A 19,757-nucleotide genomic window follows, 5' to 3' on the forward strand; every position below is an offset into this window, starting at 1 on the left:
ATAATTTATGATAAATAACCAGAAAAACTAAGATTCTGGACTTTAATGGGTTTTTTTTTTCTTTTTATTTATTTGTTTTGCAATTACCTTTTGTGGTAGAAAGATTCCACTTCACTATATTAGCATGTATCATGCTAATCAGTTCTCAGCACACCTATCAAGAATATTCTCACTTCGTTGAGAAGAAATCATAAAAAAAGTTATGTTATCATTTCTACGTAAAAGAAAAGATTGAAGATCAAAAGTATGCAACTTAATCAATGTATTCAATCTTTCATAATAAAATTACGCGCTAAATTCGTGATCAAGGTTGAATCAAAATAATGATAGGGTTAAGATATTTTAAGATATCGAGAATATCTAGTGTTACTAGAAAGTGTTTTGTCCTTCTAGTGAGATGAACACATATTAATGGCACTTTGTTCGAACTGGTGTGGCAAAGAATGTTGAAATAATTTTAGCAAAAAAGCAACTTCCACCGGATGTTGAACATTGCATGTAAGATGGATTTATTAAAGAATTGATAAAGTTACAAGTTTTTAATAGATTGCTGTATTGTGATAGGAACAGAAATCAGTGACTAGATCGTCTCTTTAAAATATATCTCTTGTAAACCTCGTTATCGGGGAAAGGAGGGGTTTTAATCCATTAAAAGCGGAAGTATTTTATATGCAAATTTCCCAGATAAGATGTTTAATAGGTGATCTGTGACGATCGAGACACAGATTCACAAAGGTTGAATAAAACAGTTACCAGTAAACACATTCAACCACATAAAAGGTACAACTATCTCTTTCTTCAAACGTTTGTCGGAATATTGTGAGTGGTTGACAGCACATATGCCCAGCCCCTTTTCATGGCCATGTTATCTTGGGGATTATGTGTGGACTCTACTGTGGCAGCAAGATATTTATTGGCTACGCTTTGTGAGATGTTGAAAGTGTGTAGTAATGAATAGTAGTCACTCTTACCGCACCTACCGTACCCGTTTCTTTCATATGGTACTGGTATTATAAAGCGGGTACATCTCGTTATCTACCTAGGGTATTGGTATAATATAGAGGGTACATTTCATTATTTACCTAGGGTACTGGTATTATATAGCGGGTACATCTCGTTATCTACATAGGGTACCGGTACTGTATAGCGGGTACATTTCGTTACCTACAAAGGTTACTGGTATTATAAAGAGGGTACATCTCGTTATCTACGTAGGGTACTGGTATTATATAGCGGGTACATCTCGCGATCTACATAGGGTACTGGTATTATATAGCGGGTACATCTCGCGATCTACCTAGGGTACTGGTATTATATAGCGGGTACATCTCGCGATCTGCATAGGGTACTGGTATTATATAGTGGGTACATCTCGTTATCTACATAGGGTACTGGTATTATATCTAATTGATCTTATATGTTCTCTTCTTCCTAATTTTGTTTTTCAAATGTATCCCTTGACACCGCTGCACTTTTGGCCTTATGTTGAGCGCTCACCCTCGTGAGGTAGGCTCTGGGTTCTGCCCCCTGGCCGAGACACACTACAGTCTATAAAAAGAGGTAGTTTTTACTCCTGCTTGGCGCTCAGCACATAGGGAATAAGACGACTGCCCGTTGTAAGTATAATGTGACCGGGTTGGGTGTGTTGATTGGCGTCTTCTGTATCATACTTCAGTGATATAGCACTATAAAAAGGGCGAGAGTTTCACTATACAAGAAGACACAACACAAATATACCGCAGTCTCCTAAAACACATTACCTAAACACTGCATACATATAGGAGGCCGTCCTTAGATGGCACTGGCTGTTAATAGGCCGTTAAGCAATCAAACAAACACATAAATCGATGTTAGAAACATACACGGATCGTTTAATAGAATATCATGAACTGAAATTTCATTTTACATTCTATATTCATAACTTAATGAAAATTATTGTTTTTAAATTTAAGTCAATATAATCAATCCAACACACTTCTTAACCATATATTATTTAAAGGTTTGCACTACGTAACACAATGAATATTATACCCAACAATTTCCTCCCATATCTGATATTGTAGGATGCTCGTCCCAACAATTTCCTCCCGTATCTGATATTGTAGGATGCTCGTGATAAAGTCATCTTGTTCTTTGTATACATCAATCCGTATGTTGGTGTCCCAATATAGAACGTAGGAGAACCGAATTGTTGCTGTATAAATATTTTGATGATCACTCAGTTCATACAAGCATCGATACGGATTATTCCTTTGACACATAGAATACTGGAATGAACCCGAATTCGTTGATAGCACTAATCAATCTAGAATATTAAAACCCGGATTATATAACGTACCGGTACTGCACTCTCCAGGTGTGACGATAACCAAAGGCGATAGGCAATATCTGATAAATATATGGTTTATTTAAAACATGCTAGTTACTAATTGAACCCTGCACGTGGGCTGTTCTGAGCGTACTGGGAACACCAGCTTACTCGTGTCTCCGTGTATTTCAGGTCTTAACAGGCCTCGTGTATTGCATGTTTATGATAAATGACTTCGTGTAAATTGACATATCTGTGAATAATGCACACCATTTCTTGAAACAAGCTAATATTAATTTTGTTTAATTATGTTTCAATGTTTACTTTCTTTGACAGTTTGTTGTGATAAATGCCTGGTTTATTCGAACAATAAAATTATACATTCGAAAGTGCTTAATGAATAATGTTTTATTGTTTTCATACAAAAACATGCATTCTACCTTGCGCAATAATCTTTTATTGTTTTCTTTTATAGTTATTCCTGATAATCTTTATACGTTGGAGGTATTATTTTTCTTTTGTAATAGCATTTTGTTTATAGAGTATCCTTATTATAGTGTGTAGGATAAACTTTAAAATATATGCATGATGTAATATCATAAGACCTGTTTTACCAGCGGAATATTTAGCCTGATGGTTACATGTCAGCTAGAAATTATTCAAATCGATAATTTTCAGTGAAAGCTAATATCTATTATGTTGCTATTCTGATACGTAGGAAGTTAGTGTTCTAAATTTTCATTTAATTTTCACTTTGTGTAGTTATAATGTTTGTGTATTCCTATTGGTACAATACTTGTTTCATCATCAATGATCACATTATTAAGATAATTGAGGATGTTTTTTTTTTCAAAATTGGCAAAGAACTTATTCGATGATACTATCTTGGATATCTCCTAAAGCAAATTAAGAAATTGCAGATAATTAATTTCACCAATTACCGTTGATTTACCAACATAAATGGGATAATAAATAACTAGTATTTGTTTAATTTTCTTTCCGTTTGCACTTTCAATTTATCAAACAATACAACGACGAACTTTAAAGCGAGGATCAATTTTATTTATGAATCTCGTTATGAAGGTATATATGACTAGAATAGTTTATGTTTCGGGACCAAGAGCAATTTCCAAATGCTTTATTACTCAGTTTCACACGATAGTAATTTGATAACAACGTTCTGTAAAAAAAAACCCGAACAAACAAACGACAATCCGTTTATAATCGAACTATCAAAATATTTAGAAATGGAATAATCTGACTCTCTTTACAAAACTGAACCATCGACAGTGCCAATAGACCAATGAACACGTCCTGATTTACTGTCGAATGTTACGTGACGTCATCTCACGCGATGTCGTACGACCTTATGTACGATGTTAATATGTCTTAATTTGTAAACATTTCCGTAACATAATATATCACCAAAAGCTTGTTGTATCATTAGGGATCACAAGATATCGGCGATTATTTCTCGGCCTTTTACTTTGTGTGCAACAGTGCGAGTCTTTCCGCATAACATAGGAATGACGTACAATGTAATTGATATATTAGTGAACATTCAACTGTTCAAGTAATCAAATAAATCGACTATTGAATGATATTTGCAATACAAGGTTTTAAAGAGTAACAGCTTTTCATCAACGTTTAGCACTCTATGGATATTTAAAATTGTATATAATGACATCAGATGTGAATGTGTAACACAAAACAATAACTACACACAATCTAACATGTTTATAGTTACATTTAATATACCTGCCAGCCTTGACCCCATTTGAGCGATTTTTTTCATATACCCTAACTCCACGATTGGACGATATTTTCTCTATACCCTAACCCTGTAGTGACCCCTTCGCGGGGTTAATTACCGTACGGAGTACACAACGGTCATCTCTCCTGACCACTCAGCCTTGGTACACGGGTAAACGCACCCTAGGTAGAACACTGCTTACATAACCTTGGCATACTTACATGAAAAGGCATGTAAAATATCATAAATGAATATCATAGCCTTGCCTATGGGGTAAACACACGACACCACTTACCCTGACATACTAACACTTAGAATTATTTGTATACAAACTGCCGATAGAACACGTCTTTACTGACCTGATTTATTGAGCGACCTTTGTAGCACAATATTGACTATTATAATTCTTCTTTCAGTGGAAGCTTTGTTGTGTTAATAACAAAGCGAAAAATTTACATGCACGGTACATGGTAGGAAATTAACAATTGAAACTACAAAATAAAGATATAGACTATAATAGTGATTTATCTGACAAAAGGAAGGACACTATTTTGTGTGTATTTTTTGCTGTTGTTGGAAACACTCATATACATCATGTACAACGGTGCTCAACCGTGTAATTTTCGAAGTACAATGTATATTGATGATTGTATACATTACATTTTCAGGTTTGTGAGCTTTTGGCCATTGACTGAATTCTTTAATATTATGCAGTTTTGACAAAATTGAACCAATCGGTCATGTTATAACCGAAGGCAAATAACCTGTAACATATCTAGCTTTATTGATATATTTGGCTTAACGTCTTATTGATAACTAAGGATGGGCCACGCTATATGTTGTGTCTCGATGTGACAGCGAAGTTCTTGTCAGCTTTATAGTGCTGTCTCAATGAATCACACTGTCGCCGATACCGAATAACACACCCAACCCAATCGAATTATACTGACAACGGTCAAAATAATCGGCCGATTCCTTTTATGCTAAGCGCTTAGTAGAAGAACAAAGTTTTATCGCTAACATTATGAATGGTTACTTGGTTAACTAAGCAACTGAATTAAGATATAATGGAAATGTATACAGGAAGTGACGAAGATATCGGAGAGTCATGTGAGATGTTGATAAAATATCAAATAAGAATGTTAGATAAAGCTTATAAAACAATGTAGGTATATCAACACGTATGTCTGGTACACCTTCATCGCCCATACTATCTTAACTAACCTAAGTCGTTCCAAGTAGATTGAGTAGATCATACTGAATAAATTGTCTTTCACATTTTTTTTACTTAATAAGTCTTCCTTGATTTTTTGTTTGTTTGATTAATAGCGTTCCATTCACAGCCAGTGTCATGTAAGGAGGGCCTCCCGTGTATGCGGTGTGTGAAGAGCGAGACTGCGGCATCTTCGTGTTGCCCTTTTTATAGCGCTATATCACTGAAACATCCTGCAGAAGATACCAAGCAACACACCCCACCCGGTCACCTTATACTACTTATACTAACAACAGGCGAATCAGTCGTCCTACTCCCTGTATGATAAGCGCCAAATCAGGAACAGAGGTTACCATTTATTGGTGTGTCTCGGCCAGGGGACAGAGCCCACAGCCTACCTCACAGGGGCGAGGGCTCAACAGAAGGTCAAAACTGATGCGGTGTCAGGCGAGACGTTAGGAAGAACAAAGCAGGTCTTACTCTTTTTTTCCCGTTGGACGATACATTCCTCATGACTTCATACTATTATTGTACAGTCCAACACTAGTTAGGTATACATATTCACTTTCACTAAGAGATCGAACATACACCTTCTTTCGTCCTATTTATATATATGGTTATTTAATTAGTATTTATGTTTAAATCATTCAAATATGCAATTCATAAGTCACATTTCATCCATTGCATTATATGAGTTTCGCCTGTTTACGTATACATTGGTTAATGTAGGCTATTTTATCTTCAGAAGAAACACTGATCTTGCCGCCTAAGTTAGCATTTTTTTCATTAGAACCTAATTTTAAAGCGTTCCAAGCTGAAAAAATAGCATTAACATAAAACAATAAAGATATTTGATGAATCCTATCTAATAAAATGACAAAATTTTCCAGCCAACGGTTTTGTTATTTACACGCTTTAGTTGTAAATATTTCCCATCACAACGATTTTACGATGATAATATTAAGGAGGTGCGAGTTTAGTGTAAAATTCTATACGCGAGACTAGATGAAACTAACGCAGTCGACTTATTAAAAACGTAGTCCATCTAGTCGAAATGCGTAGTGCTTAGCAGAATATAGGCACTATACACACAATCATATGACTCTGTCACCTTACCCATAGCCGTCCTCGGTATAGAAACCTTTTCAGTAATTTACGTTCCATGTATGCGGTGTGTAGCGTGTATGTATTTACCTGTTACCTGAAATCTTTGAATATACTGTAGGCATCTCTGACTCAGTAGTGTGCGGTGTGTGTTTTGGGGGACTTTAATGTTTTCGTGTTGTGTCTTCTTTTATAATGAAACTCTTGTCCTTTTTATAGTGCTACATCACTGAAGCATGCCACCGAAGACTCCAAGCAACACAGCCAACCCGGTCACATTATACTGACAACGGGCGAACCAATCTCCCTACTCCCTGTATGCTGAGCGCTAAGCAGGAGCAGAAACTACCATTTTTATTGACATTGGTGTTTCTCGGCCAGGGGACAGAACCCAGAGTCTACCTCACAGGGGCGAGTGCTCAACCGAAGGTCAAAAGTGAGGTAGTGTCAAGGGAGACATTAGGAAGAAAGTTAGGTAGGAAGAAAAGATAAGATCCTAAATTAAGTCGCCTTTTACGATCATGCAATAGGGGCAGTAGGTACAATTCTAACGCCCTACCTACAAGGCAGATTTTTATAGAAAACGTTCATGTAAAAAAGCAAAATAATAATGAAATGCGATTGCAAACATGATTCCAAATTACCTTTTAATGTCACACAAAGAGGAGGCGGGGGAACATACAACATTCTAACGTAATTCCAACAGGGAAGTTGTATGGATGAGTTCCCCCAACAATTAAAAAAAGAGTTAATTATCAAGAAAAAACACAATTCTTGGAAGGATATCACATACAGTCAAGAAAACAAAGGGGTTTCGAGAAGGCTGTTATTAGTAAAGTTTATAGTGTTGATAGGGCACTGTGCCTGTGGAAAAACTTCATTCATTACACCACTCCGGGCCATCAGTTTAAGTCATGTTATGTCTGCGTTGCTTGATGATTAGCCGTGTAACTATGTTTCACATGCTATGTTCTGCCTTCATGAAACTGTGTCGACATGGCCCGTGATCAATTTCACTGCACGCTGTGATCTACCACGTGTGATACGGTAAGTCCGAAGCAATAAGTGTCGCAACTAAGTCTAAATTAAGAACTTAAAGATAGCATATCTTTAGAAACACATGGTTTCCGGACTGCAAGGAATTTGTTTGACAACAGGATTGCGTATTTTTGTTTCAGTTGCTATTTTTACAACCCACTATGCATTTCATGTTCATAATGCTATGTTTACAACTTTCTTTCTATTTGTTTTTGGGAAAGGTTACAGTAGCATTACTACTTCTTCCATTTTTTTAAGATTTCAATTATGAAACCCTAAATTAAAAAGAAAAAAATACTGTGCTTAATTTGAACATGTTTGTTTGTTTGATTAATTAACGTCCTATTAACAGCTAATGTCATGCAAGGACGGCCTCCCATGTATGCTGTGTGTTGCGTGTATGTTGTGCGAGGTGCGTGTCTTGGGAGACTGCAGTATGTTCGTTTTGTGTCTCCTTGTATAGTGGAACTCTTGTCCTTTTTATAGTGCTATATCACTGAAGCATGCCGCCGAAACACCAAGCAACACACCCCACCCGGTCACATTATACTGACAACGGGCGAACCAGTCGTCCCACTCCCTGTTTGCTGAGCGCTAAAGCAGGAGCAGAAACTACAACTTGGATTGACTTTGGAGTGTCTCGGCCAGGGGACAGAACCCACAACTCAAGGCCAAAAGTGAGGCGGTACCAAGGGAGGCATTAGGAAGAATTAAAGTCAGTTAGGAAGAAGAGAAAAGATACGATCCTAAATTTAGTCGCCTTTTACGATCATGCAATAGGGGCAGCAGGTACAATTCTAACGCCCTGCCTGCAGGGCAGTTAATTTGATCATTAAAGTGAACAGTCGGGCAAGGATGGTTAAAGTCGGTAAAATGGTGTGAATGTATCCAGTATAATTCCTTATGGAATAGAAAAATAAACTTTCTCGTCAAAATCTGTCTGCGTACATAGAAATAAATTTAAAGTATAGGAATCCTAATACGTCCTCCCGGCTGACTATGTCCGTGGTTACATTTCCACGCAGTCTCACTTTCAATGCTTTCAACTTTTCTTTATTTCAATGGTCAGAACTGGAAACGTAAGCAGAACTTGGCCGTCGTATTAATATATGAGAACTTTTGGAAGGCCAATGAACGCATTTAGACTGGTTTTCTTTGCCCGACTATTCACTTTAAATATCAATGTCGCCGTGATTTGAATCATTACCGAAGTGCGAAGAGTTAAATGTGCTGTTGATCGAGACAATAAAACATTTATTTTTGAAGAAACACTCACATTACCTCATTCACAAAAGCATCATGTGGTTACAAAGAAGGAGGGATAATAATTTTGAACTTTACATGGGTTCTAGAGATTCAGATATTTACTCCCCGAGCAAAGCTTTATGTGTCGTGATAACCCAAAACTTGCGAATCATATATCATTCTAAATTCATTCTATAGCTTTGAGGCGGCTTTCTCATCCTGTCCTGAAATTGCTCTGGCCTTGTCTTTTTGTCTACTGTTTAGCGTTCACCATTCTTAGGTGCGGGGTTATTTCTTGAACATACCAGAGCTCAGCAAGTAGGAAGCAGAACGACTTTGATATGTGTAAGTGGGATGACGCTAAGGTAGGACGACAACACACTAATATACCGTAGTTAACATAACACACGAAATATACATACAATGTGTAAAGGTGATCGGGTGGGGGAATGATGGTGCCATAGGAAGACAACACATTAATATACCGTAATAAACATAACACACGAAATATACATACAATGTGTAAAGGTGATCGGGTGGGCGAATGATGGTGCCATAGGAAGACAACACATTAATATACCGTAATAAACATAACACACGAAATATACATACAATGTGTAAAGGTGATCGGGTGGGCGAATGATGGTGCCATAGGAAGACAACACATTAATATACCGTAATAAACATAACACACGAAATATACATACAATGTGTAAAGGTGATCGGGTGGTGGAATGATGGTGCCATAGGAAGACAACACACTAACATACCGTGATTTACATAACATACGAAATATACATACAATGTGTAAAGGTGATCGGGTGGGGGAATGATGGTGCCATAGGAAGACAAAACACTAATATACCGTGATTTACATAATGTACGAAATATACATACAATGTGTAAAGGTGATCGGGAGGGGGAATGATGGTGCCATAGGAAGACAACACATTAATATACCGTAATTAACATAACATACGAAATATACATACAATGTGTAAAGGTGATCGGGAGGGGGAATGATGGTGCCATAGGAAGACAACACACTAACATACCGTGATTTACATAATGTACGAAATATACATACAATGTGTAAAGGTGATCGGGAGGGGAATGATGGTGCCATAGGAAGACAACACACTAACATACCGTGATTTACATAATGTACGAAATATACATACAATGTGTAAAGGTGATCGGGAGGGGAATGATGGTGCCATAAGAAGACAACACACTAATATACCGTGATTTACATAATGTACGAAATATACATACAATGTTAATAGGGGATGGGGCGTGCCGTCTTTAGAAGACCATACCTACCATTATCCTGAGGCAAACAAGGTAATTCCGAGGTATATTAGTACAGGAAGATGTCCAACTTCATAATAATGTACATTTATAAAGTGCAAATGATAAGAACCCTGTGTTTTTTTATTAATCTATTATCCCCGAGAATCGCGATGAGTGACTACTAATGTATATTTCTATGGTTTGTTAGTATCGACTGAAAACATTTTTTCAATTTACTACCAGAATGTAAACAAATTTTGTCCTATTGTTCAAGATAATATCGTTATAACATATTATCGATCGCTGATCATTACGAAGCAATATTTAACCGATAACATCTAGTGAAGATAATTGAACCATGAAAGTAGTTATCTGTTGTTGAATGAACATCAAGAAAAAGAAAGAAAAACTCATCAGCTAATCTCCTGTGACCAGTAATTACCACAGAAATCGGTCGCGTTTGTTTTTGACTCCCGATAGAAACATAGTGGTCTGTATATATTGTATCCTATTGACCGACTTCTGGTCGTGGAAAACTACTACAACAACTGCCGTGTACACTCTGTCACAGAGCCGTAGGTGTTTACATCACTGCATATTTCGTGGGAGAATAATGGTCTAGGATCGCAAGCAACGCATGTGTATACAAAATGATTGCCCACAAAATGAACTACAGAAAACCAAGTAATCGCGACTATTCTTAAATAAAAACATATCTCATCTAAAAATCTCAAACTTTTTGAATCAATTCCTAGAGATGCAATACCTTTGCATAAATCTTTGTTTAATTTGGCTTAACGTCTTAGTAACAGCCAGTGTCATTTAAGAGGGCTCCCTCCGTGCAATGTGTTCTATATATTATGTGCGCTATACTCGTGTTGTGTCTACTTGTAAAACCATTGCCCCTTTTAAGAGCAATCTCACTTCAGCATGTTACTTAAAACACCAAAAAGCCCATTTCACCCGGTCAAAATATAATAAACCAGTAGACCCACATCTTTAATGCTGAGCGCAAGAGCAGAAACAACCACTTTGAAAGGCTACGGTATATTTCGGCTAGTTTGGAAGTACTCGCCCATCGAAAAGTAGAAACAAACACAGGTTAGTCTAAAGAAAAGGAATAATTTTCTTCGTCGACGATACTTGGTACGCTGAGTTTGGCTTTTAGTCTGGCTTTATGATACACTAGACAGTGGGGTATTATTTAGAACTATCATTGTGTTTATTGGTTGGTACATTTCACTAAACATCATTTTAATCGCTGAGGCAACTGTAAGGCGGCTTGCGATGTGTAGCATTTATGGAATGGTGTATGTTTTGGGAGACTGTGGTATTTGGCAATGTTGTGTAGCCTTGTAATTACCGCACGTTGTGACTGTTTCTATCGTATAGATGTAAGGGGTTATGCAGTATTGGTTCAACCATAGAAATAAAGTTCATTAGACATTGTTTTGATATAATATTGATTAAAAAATCTTTCTTTTATTTTCATGATTTATATTTGTAACCTGCATGTTTTCGACTTGACAAACTAATGTTTTGGTCATGTTAGGCCTACAACCTCTGTCTTTAGGAAAATATTGCAAGAGTCTTCAACATTGAAATGTAAATATGAATTCTTCATAATAATTGTATTAATTCGTTAAATACGATTATTTTAATGCTCCGTCAAGCAACTATATGGGTACGAAGATATCGAAAAATTTTAAAGTCTAAGATCGTTATCTGACGAAACTCTGGAAAATAATGAACGCATTGGGTACAAAGGGGAGTGTTTTTTTCTGGAAAGACCGAACATATTATAAGTACACGAGAACTTATACTGTACCTTATCGGATAAGAGCTACTCTGCGCTCATTGTCAAAACACATATAAATCTCCATCGTTCTGATTGGTTATCTATTTAAAACTGTTTTGTTGTGAAGGTATTTTCCCACGAGAGAACGATCGGTAGTATACAGTTTCGAATACAATTATTTGCTATACCTAGTTTTTGGGCCTTCTTTTGAGGTCAAATATACACGGAAATAGGAGTGTAAACAAGTATCAAAAATGTAGAACCGTGAATTATATAGCGGTTATCTAAAGCCTTATACAACTATGTAATGGCACCCTAAACCCTTAATGTAACCATAAATGTCACAGTCGACAGTTATACGCAAAAACAATCTGCTGTTAAAGCAAGCGATTTACACACCAACAGTTATAGCATGGTGTCTCTAAGGCACCAGGGCACGACCCTGCTCGATCGTTGCTATCTACCGTTAAATCTGTATATGTATGGGCCTGTAAGTGTATGTGTAACATTTAAGTACACTGCGACACTCAGTATATGAATAAAACAAAGATGTCAGATTTTTTCTCTGGAGAAACCTTTTTCATTCCGCTGTCGTGTTAGAGTTGAACTGCTTCAGCACCTGCGTCATTGCTGTTCTATTGTGTGTCAACGGGTGCAAGCAAGAACAAACCCACGCGCGGCAAAAGTTGTAAACAAACCCAGGTGTCCTTGAATATACTACTATATTCCGGAAGTAGGTCGGTGTGTAAGTGAATCACATTTTCATATTTTATTTATATCCTTCACCGATATTCATTGGTAATAAAAGGCGATCTGGAAACGAGACAACATACGTTTCTAATTCGAAATATGGAATGAGTTTTAAAACAAGTGTTCTATCGTAAACAAAACAGGGACATTAAAATTTTCTGATTGCAATCCGGTAAATGTCGTTTGAAAAAATAATTACGTCACTGCAGTTTTGTACAAGGGTAATAGCAAATATCTGGTGCATGAAATACTCTAATTTAAAGTAAATAATGAATTTGACAATAAAATATCTCAATTGCATATTTTCAATAAGCTGATATCGCTCAATATACATATTGGTTTTTTTTATATGTACATCAGTTTTGAAACTCTTTGATGTAAGCACTTATATTCACTTTGATTTATAAACCAATAAAAATTATAGATAATGATATCGGTACTATTAACGATAGGTGTCACTGTCGTCACCGTATGATGAGTGAAAATGTTTGATAACTGGGCCAATAGCAACGTTGATTGGTGAAATAACGATAGGTGTCAAAAGTAAAGACTTTCCAAATGTTACAAACAACTAACCTACCGCAACAATTTTGTTTCTTTTTATGAATTCTGATCTTACCAATTCATTTCTTAATTAGTTAACTACAATGTAATGCTTTCTTATGAAAGTATACTATATTACATGTAGTATATTAATCGAGACTAAAAAAATAGTATCGAGTTGACGCACATGCATATACACATGACATACAATTCAATGCAAGTGATCCCTGTATACAAAAATAGTGTCCTATTTGGCATAACAAACGGACGTGGGAGAGATATGTGTTTGTTTATCTCGTGTACACATACTTCAATGTTGATGATAATATACATTGGGATAAGTACCTCGACCTAATTCCTGACACTGATCACTCACCTGTAAGGGTTTTATTCATTTTTTCATTCGGTTCGGTTTGATGCATTAGACTTACTTAGAATTAGACTTTATCAACAGCTGGGTTCATTTATTATGTCAAACATTAAAAGGAAGTAGAACATTCGTGTGAATACAATGCATTCGGTAGACATGCAACGCATGAGCCTTAAGATCATGGTCATTAATGGTGATAGGACGATAAACGTTTTAAGTAATTCGCCATGTATATTAACAAAACACGTCTCTAAACACATATTGGGGTTTGTATGCAATATCTAAGTCAGTTGTGTTAATTCGTAAATCACTTTCGCAAGTGGACGGTGCATAAAATTGGGTTAATATGGTAATAAAGTAAACTGAATTTACATGGATTATCATTAAACGTTACTGACTTATCAAAGTTCATACACCCATTGTATGTATTTGTGTTCAATTTACTCATGAAATCGACACTTGATTGAATGCTTAGCCGTCAGCAGTGAGTTAGCACCGCCCTCCCTTGCAGGAAGGGCGGTGCTAGAGAGAACACAGTAATGTTAAAGTCAATCAATATATTTTATATTATTAATGTTTGCTGCAATAACAAGGAATGTCGATGCGAAATCAAAATCACAGTAGATCAAACATGAGCTAAATAACCGAAAATGAAGATAAGCTAGAAGAAAGTGAATGATATAAAGCAATGCGCACTGAAAGGGTTTCTCCAACATCGACGACCACCAACACTGTTATTAAGATCGTTCCATGGTCAGGAGTTAAATACAAATATTGAGTAGTGTTATGATATTGGTCTTAAGATTTACTTTGGACTTGATCTCCTCAACCAATGTACTTTCGTCAAAGACACAACTTTGTAAATGGATGCATTGACTGGTTTTACAAACCAAACAACTAACATAAACTTGAGCTGTAAATCGGAGAAGAGCCTTACAATTAGTACTTTGTAGATCGACCTTGACCTTGTAACTAACTCCCATTCGCGCTTCTATTCAGGCGTAACATGTTGATCGCCAAGGAATGCCTTTGGAAGATAAAGCAGCCAATTATAATGGAAACATTTACCATAATTATAAAGTACATTATGGTATAAATAGGCATCAAAAAGTAATGGCTAAAGTACACCCCAAGGTCTCACGCTATAGTTAGCTTCATACCCTTATTTGTTACCACGCCGACTTCTTTCTTCGCTAACAAAACAATTTGATGAAGGCTTTGTTTGAGTTATATATATAACATGATACAGAACATTCTGTTTAACGAGAGAAGCCCGGCCGTTACTAACAAAGGAACAGTTATATGTGACCATGAAACTGGCAGACTAGTTCTCAAAAATGTTTCACATGTCTGTTCAAACGATACCATCAGCTTTACTATACTCGGGTGAATTGCAGACAATGGCTTCAGCATTTCTTCTAGCACTAGTATTAAAATCATAACTATACAGTTGGTCTGTGTGTCTTTACGTAATTTTTTATTTTATGTTGGATTATCGTGATGTTTTTTTTTATTTTGTTGAAATGTAACCACAAATCTTGAGAACTGATATATTCAGAAAACACAAGGATGCAGTGCGTGTGTTACAAGCGTAGGGGCCATTCAATATCATGTAGGAGCTAGATGTGAACATGATAATTTTTAGTATCAGTAATCAAGGATGTTTCATTCTTAACGTAATTTTCACATTAAGTCACTGATAAAAAGAAAACGTGTCATGAGAACAGGATAACAACTTACAGTAAAACATTGAGTGGAAACGGTTGACTCATAGAAACAAAATAGGCCTCAAAAGTGCAAAAACTCATACATCCTGGTTTTGATAAAAGAAATTTTAATGATACATACTTGAGGCATGGGTGTGAAATATATCATTTTAGTACAGAGGTCATCAATAGCGTCATCAGCACTACAGCAGTCATACAGAGGAATCGCGCATTTTGAAGAATGACTGCCAAACGAAATTGATGTATACAAGTGATACCAAGGTCACTGTGGAAAAATTTAATCGATGACGTCATTAAAATGTTATGGATTACAGAAACTGATGACTGGAAAAGAACAAATCGGCAGCAACTTACATATCATCTTTATGATGTTTTTTTTTATTACACATCTCTTCATCTTTTATACTTGACATTTTTGAGTAAAACATGGTAAGCCTGTACATCGAAATTAATTCAATGAATGTGATATTTCTTCAATTCAGACAGACTGTATATTTCTGATAAGAAAGATTCACAACATTTTATGTTTAAAATTAACCCCCCAATAATTAATTTCTTAAGTAAATGGACATAACACGAAATTTGAGAAATTAATTAATTTTTTATTCATCAATTTCTGTCTATTTGTTTTCTATCATTAGATTAACTAAAAGTACAAAATAAAACCTCTGCTTATTTTAAAATTAATCTTTTGTACTTTAATTCTATATCTTACTATGTCGATGAAAAGCTCTTTATTGAAGTACATCACTGATCTATATCACTGTAAATGTTGTTCTTGATAGTATCCCTATATGCTAAACACTATGTGGGGTCACGACGTTCTCTAATCGGGGGTTACGACAGAAAGTAGCCTAATTTAAAATGAATATTATCAGTGTGTGTATTAGATTAAACGCCCTATTATCAACTAGTGTCATTTATGGACGGCCTCCTCTGCGTGTTTTGTAATGTCGTAATGTATACAGGTACTCTTATTCGTATCATAGTATATTTTCAGAAAATGGTACCTGTGGAAACCCCAAAATGAAGAGGCTATGAATAAGAAATAAATCCTATTTCAAATGAACATGGGGGTAAACTTTATAATAAATGTTAAGTTGTTCAGAGACAGAGTAAATAGAACAAGAACACGAAGGAGAATACAATGAAGCCCTAAAATTCATGATCGGTTACGTTATAGAAATCAAAGTTAAAGACAAACTCTAGTTACGTCTCAAATCAAATGTAGGTCAAAATTGGGTGACATCACGAATCCATGACGACACCAGATTACATTACATAAGTCCAGGTCCATATATATCAGGTAACGTTACACAAGTCCAGGTCCATATATATCAGGTAACGTTACATAAGTCCAGGTCCATATATATCAGGTTATGTTACATAAGTCCAGGTCCATATATATCAGGTTACGTTACAAAAGTCCAGGTCCATATATATCAGGTCACGTTACACAAGTCCAGGTCCATATATATCAGGTTATGTTACATAAGTCCAGGTCCATATATATCAGGTAACGTTACACAAGTCCAGGTCCATATATATCAGGTAACGTTACATAAGTCCAGATCCATATATATCAGGTTACGTTACACAAGTCCAGGTCCATATATATCAGGTTACGTTACATAAGTCCAGGTCCATATATATCAGGTAATGTTACACAAGTCCAGGTCCATATATATCAGGTTATGTTACATAAGTCCAGGTCCATATATATCAGGATACGTTACATAAGTCCAGGTCCATATATATCAGGTAATGTTACACAAGTCCAGGTCCATATATATCAGGTTATGTTGCATAAGTCCAGGTCCATATATATCAGGTAACGTTACACAAGTCCAGGTCCATATATATCAGGTTACGTTACACAAGTCCAGGTCCATATATATCAGGTAACGTTACCCAAGTCCAGGTCCATATATATCAGGTAACGTTACACAAGTCCAGGTCCATATATATCAGGTTACGTTACACAAGTCCAGGTCCATATATATCAGGTTACGTTACACAAGTCCAGGTCCATATATATCAGGTTATGTTACATAAGTCCAGGTCCATATATATCAGGATACGTTACATAAGTCCAGGTCCATATATATCAGGTAATGTTACACAAGTCCAGGTCCATATATATCAGGTTATGTTGCATAAGTCCAGGTCCATATATATCAGGTAACGTTACACAAGTCCAGGTCCATATATATCAGGTTACGTTACACAAGTCCAGGTCCATATATATCAGGTTATGTTACATAAGTCCAGGTCCATATATATCAGGTTACGTTACACAAGTCCAGGTCCATATATATCAGGTAACGTTACACAAGTCCAGGTCCATATATATCAGGTTATGTTGCATAAGTCCAGGTCCATATATATCAGGTACGTTACACAAGTCCAGGTCCATATATATCAGGTTATGTTCAACACAAGTTACAAAAGTCCAGGTCCATATATATCAGGTTAGTCCAAGTCCAGGTCCATATATATCAGGTACGTTACATAGTCCAGGTCCATATATATCAGGTATGTTACCCAAGTCCAGGTCCATATATATCAGGTAATGTTACCCAAGTCCAGGTCCATATATATCAGGTTATGTTGCATAAGTCCAGGTCCATATATATCAGGTTACGTTACACAAGTCCAGGTCCATATATATCAGGTTATGTTACAAAGTCCAGGTCCATATATATCAGGTAGTTACATAAGTCCAGGTCCATATATATCAGGATACGTTACATAAGTCCAGGTCCATATATATCAGGTAATGTTACACAAGTCCAGGTCCATATATATCAGGTTATGTTGCATAAGTCCAGGTCCATATATATCAGGTAACGTTACACAAGTCCAGGTCCATATATATCAGGTTACGTTACACAAGTCCAGGTCCATATATATTAGGTTACGTTACACAAGTCCAGGTCCATACATATATATATATATCAGGTTAAGTTAAAAATCCATGTCAAAATCGGGTACGTCACAGAAATTTAGGTCGAATTAGGATTATGCATCGCAGTAGTATCTTTAATCATTATAAATGTCATTGACTTGATCTTGCTTTGTGTTTTGAAGCTTTATTATAGAGATATTGTCGGTTTGTTGATCTAAAGATTATTATGTTCCTCCTACTAAAATGTCGTAATTTTTACCAAAAAAGCAGCACACCGTATACAGGGGAGCCCATCCTTAAATGACATTAACTGTTTACAATCAACTCATGTATTGTTAGAAATCTTTCCTTTATCTAGATGAAAATATTCCATTTAATGCGACAATCTCTAATTCACGAGTGTAAATACACATAAGGCACTATCTACATCAGTGATATAATAAATATTGTACGATTACCAGGTATGTATCAAGATAAGCTTGACCTTGACATTTCATATATGTTGATATGGTTTGCAGTTGGGACATTATACATGTTATGCTGTTAACTAGTCATTTTAATCGCAGATTATTCCATATTATCGACTAATAAGGTTTGGTTTATTGACAAACAAGGTCATTTAAGGACGGCCTCCTATGCGTGCAACGTATAGCAATGTGTCAATGTCTACGTTTTGGAAGGCTACGATGTATTCATGTTTTGTCTCCTTGTTATAGTGAATCCCTTGCCCTTTTTATATTGATATCACACTGAAATGAAGCATGTCACCGAAGATACTGATCAGCACCCCCCATCCGTCACATTATACCGACAACGGGCAAACCAGTCGTCCCTCTCCCGTTAGAAAGAAGAGAAAAGATGAGACCCCAAATTTAGTCGCTACTATTCTTTGTTTGTTTGATTAATCAAGGACGGCCTCTTTGTTTGTTTGATTAATCAAGGACGGCCTCCCATGAATGCGAGATGCGTGTTTTGGGAGACTGCTATATAATTATGTTGTGTCTTCTTAAATATTGGAACTGTTGCCCTTTTTATAGTGCTATATCACTGAAACATGCCGCCGAAGACACCAAGCAACACGCTCCACCCGGTCATATTATACTGACAACGGGAGAACCAGTCGTTCTACACTCTGTATGGTGAGCGCTAAGCAAGAGCAGAAACTACCACTTTTATAGACTTTGGTGCGTCTCGGCCAGGGGACAGAACCCAGAGTCTTCCTCCCAGGGGCGAACGCTCAACTCAGGGCCAAAAGTGAGGCGATGCCAAGGGAGGCATTAGGAAAGATAAAATCAGTTAGGAAGAAGAGAAAACGATAAGATCCTAAATTTAGTCGCCTTTACGATCATGCAATAGGGGCAGCAGGTACAATTCTAACGCCCTACCTGCAGTGCCAGATATAAGTATCCACTTAAAGGCAAAGTAAGACTCATTTTATTGTCCTTGACAATATTACAAGGCATTGACATACTAAAACCCAAGCTGGCTCGATTACATTAGAAATCTTCCTACTTTGACACATGACATGCACTCATATTAAATCAAATACATTCGAAAAGAAAAAACAACAACATCAAAACATTACTAATCAATAAACTTTATGGTTAACATGCTTAAGTCAAATTCTGTTTGGTAGCTTTGGTATCGCTTTTCGTTTTCGCTAAAGCACATCGAAAATTGTAACGTCATGTCTGCAATGGTATACAA

The sequence above is a fragment of the Argopecten irradians genome, chromosome 5, assembly GCF_041381155.1.
Source record: "Argopecten irradians isolate NY chromosome 5, Ai_NY, whole genome shotgun sequence".
Classification (NCBI taxonomy): domain Eukaryota; kingdom Metazoa; phylum Mollusca; class Bivalvia; order Pectinida; family Pectinidae; genus Argopecten; species Argopecten irradians.